This window comes from Octopus bimaculoides, chromosome 1, assembly GCF_001194135.2.
Source record: "Octopus bimaculoides isolate UCB-OBI-ISO-001 chromosome 1, ASM119413v2, whole genome shotgun sequence".
NCBI lineage: Eukaryota > Metazoa > Mollusca > Cephalopoda > Octopoda > Octopodidae > Octopus > Octopus bimaculoides.
This window is the reverse complement of record NC_068981.1, coordinates 138,771,283-138,775,333: the sequence shown is the minus strand read 5'-3', so window position 1 is coordinate 138,775,333 and position 4,051 is coordinate 138,771,283.

Sequence of the window (4,051 nt, the reverse complement as noted above, 5' to 3'; positions counted from 1 at the left end):
TTACATTCATTTCCCATGATTGCATGCATTGGGGGCATATATACAGGGTGCGGTGAATAAACTGTCGTCTAAATTACGCAAAATTAAAATAATACTGACATCTTATTTTAACAGATACATCTACCAAAATTACATTAAAATATTTTGAAATACTAATGAGTAAATTTATTCAATAAAATCGCCATTGGCTTTAACCAAGGCCTCCAGACGACTTCATAATTTTCTGCAACTCTTCTGGACGGTTTCCTTGTTTAAGTTGGTGAATGCTGCCATAATATTTGCCTTCAGTTCATCTTTGGAGTTACGAGGAATTTTTGTTGGTCTCTCATTCAACTGCGCCCCACACATAATGATAAAGGGGTTGCAGTCTGGAGAATTAAGTGGTCAGATGTTAGGGATGATGTGGTCGCAGAAATTATCTGACAGCCATGACTGGGTTCTCCTGCTTGTGTGGCATGGTGCAGAGTCCTGTTGCCAGACATAGGGGCTTCCAGCACTACCTCTTCCAGGCACTTGATGTAGTTATCCGTGTTGAGTCTGAGGCAGTGTGGGAAGATGAATGGAGGCATAATGTCACCATCACTAGTGATCACTCCAAACACTATGATGTTAACTGGATGTTTTATTTTTATGACTCTCGGTACATGTCCTTCGGTTGCACTGTTCTCAGATTGACACCCAAACGCTCTGAGGTATTCGTATTGGAAATTCCGGTGCGAATGCCGAGCAGTACAGCATGTCGTTTTCGAATTTCTAGCTGACTGAATTGCGTCATGGTATCGTTTTTCTCACAGACGGTGCCCAACTGACCCTACTATGCTGTGGAGTCGACTAAATAAAAAACAAACAAATTTAAATTTTAAAATGGTGACCATTTACTCATCGCGCTCTGTATATGTATGTATATATATGAACAATTCCAGGAAAAACAAGCGTTTGAAAACAGGATTTGAAAACGATATACAGATAGACAATAGTAAAATTAGAAATTGAAACTTGAACGCAGATACTGTTTTAGCAAAGTAGCATCGGAAAGTAGACAATGAAAATTATATCAATAGACAAGAAAATTAGCCTACCACAAACTATATATAACTAACCCGATAGAATTCAATTTTCGCCTGATGATCGTACTAAGGTGAAAACTCGAGTCGCAAGAAGATAATAGATGAGAAATAAAGAGTATGTCCTAATTAATGTATCAAGCACACTCTTCATCTTCCGTTGATAACTGGTAACATCTGAATCTCTCCCTCTTATCTCTTTCTATCTCCGTTAAAAGTAGTTAATTTCCGAATTTATGGAAATAATTATGATTGACAGAATTTTGCTGTCTACCTGTCTTTTTATTTTTATTCTTTTACAACATCTAGATAAAGATTAGCTCTTATAAATAATGGCCTACTTTTTCATGTTACGTTCTTTTTCTTAGTAAGAGCCAAACTCACTGTGCACCAGTTTCCTTCATCAAATACCAATGGTCATTTGTTCTCATGGATACATTGTACGAAAGTGATGCTATTACTTTTGCCATGATCTTCCTAGCAAAACTGCCCAGCCTTCAATCTTTTGACCAAAGCACATTTTGGTCAGATGTATTCTGTAAAACGCCTTTATTGCAACTAGTGTTGTCGATGGGGCTTCGACCCATTCAAATGCTATGAACCTGGATCTACATAAGATTTCTACTGCAATCTCCACGTTGTTCCTTTAAGTACAATAATGATCAACTTGCTGATATATTTAACCACACACACTTATCACACACACACATACACAACCACTTGCACACTCACAGACATACACACCAATACAGGCATGCATACATACATACAAGCATCAAGCACACTTCGAAGCTAATGACAATCCGCTTCATACTTTGATAACCCTTCGCACATATGCGTCATCAATACTTACACAGCCTATACACCTCACGTCAGACCAGTGCTACTTTTACGAACTGTGACCTTAAAAAGCGTCATGTAATGGTGATATATAAAAAAGCTCTCATTCATCAATCCAAATAACAACTACTGCATTTATTAACAAAACAGAAACTTGTTACAGGCATGAACATAGCCATGTAGTTATGGATTTCACTCGGCAAACGTGTTTTCGGGTTCGATACCACAACAACTTCGACAAGTGATAGTGTTGTTGTTGGCACTCCGTCGCTTACAATGTCGAGGGTTCCAGTTGATCCGATCAACGGAATAACCTGCTCGTGAAATTAACGTGCAAGTGGCTGAACACTCCACAGACACGTGTACCCTTAACGTAGTTCTCGGGGATATTCAGCGTGACACAGTGTGATAAGGCTGACCCTTTGAATTACAGGCACAACAGAAACAGGAAGTAAGAGTGAGAGAAAGTTGTGGTGAAAGAGTACAGCGCGGTTCGCCACCATCCCCTGCCGGAGCCTCGTGGAGCTTTAGGTGTTTTCGCTCAATAAACACTCACAACGCCCAGTCTGGGAATCGAAACCGCGATCCTATGACTGCGAGTCCGCTGCCCTAACCACTGGGCCATTGCGCCTCCACACAAGTGATATACATACGCACATAAACACACGCACATATATACATATTTTACACACACACACACACACACACACACACATACACACATAGCAATGAAGAAATTGATCCTTCGTCGACCATGATCTCTAAATACGGAGTGTTTTTGTTTTTTTCCCTATTATTTTACATAAGTATTATTCATCTTACTGGATTATTTACTTCGTTCAATTTGGAAACGGAGACATTGAGTCATACAAGAATATATGAGTGTGTGTCAGTATCTAAGCTAAATCGTTTTTTACAATTGAAGCAATATAATAATTATTTCTTAGACGCAAGGCCACAACTTCGGGTGGGAGAAAGGGGACCAATCGGTTGTATTGACGCTAGTATATGGACGGTACTTTACTTTATAGACACCCAACAGATGAAAAGTGAAATTTATGTCAGTGTGATTTAAATTCACAACTCGACAAAGCCTATACCCTTAAACAATATAAGTAATGCTAAAAAAATTGTAAGAATATACCGGTACTCGGTTGATTACGACGACGCGGGTTCCAGTAGGTTCGATCAATGGACTAGCCTTCTTGTGAAATTAATGTACGAGAGGCTGAGCACTCTACAAACACGTGCACTCTTAACGTGGTTCTCAGAACATGACAAAAAAGGGCTTTTGAAATGCCAGGACAATTCATTTTCGCCAGCTGAGTTGACTGGAGAAACGTGAAATAAAGTGTCTTGCTCAAAGGTACAACGCATCGCCGAGTGTATCGAACTCACGACCTTACGATCGAGAGCTGAATACCTTAAGCACTTCACCACTTTTTTTGTAGGTAACACTACCAAAGGACCCAGTACTGCAATTGAGTCATTCGTATTTCCAGTTCGTACATGGTTAAAGTGGTTTATACTACTAAAATGCAGAAACAGTATGAACAAGGGCAACTTTCTGACTTATGACTAAAACTCACCAATCTTCAACCGAATATCAAAGCCCTTACAAAGACACATCAAACACATCACCCCATTAATGATGCTAAATAATTCAATAAAAAAAATGCATAGTTATTTATTTTAATGTGTTTAACATTACCTATGTGATTTATAGAGTGTTTTTTTTTGCTATTATTTTTCGTAAGAATTATTCATATTAATTTTACATATTTATTCTATATATTTTATACATGCTTGGGGGTCGATGAGGAACCATTAAGGGGTTGATGGTCAAAAAAGTTTGTGGCCCCTTGACGTAGAATCACCTTCCGTGACAAGGAGTAGAGTTTCTTGCCAAGTGAGCAGGAGGAAAACGAGCAAAAGAAACAAAGAAATAAACGAGAAATAAATGTAAAGAATCTGAAGTTAAATGTGTGTTGACTGGTTGATAAAAGTAGCGGCCGAAGGCGTCAATCAATCATATATGGGATATACATACATATATACACACATATACATATATATAATGTACATAAAAAAAACCCAGAAATAAAACAGACCCTTGCCCGCACACGAATTCACATGCATATATATAT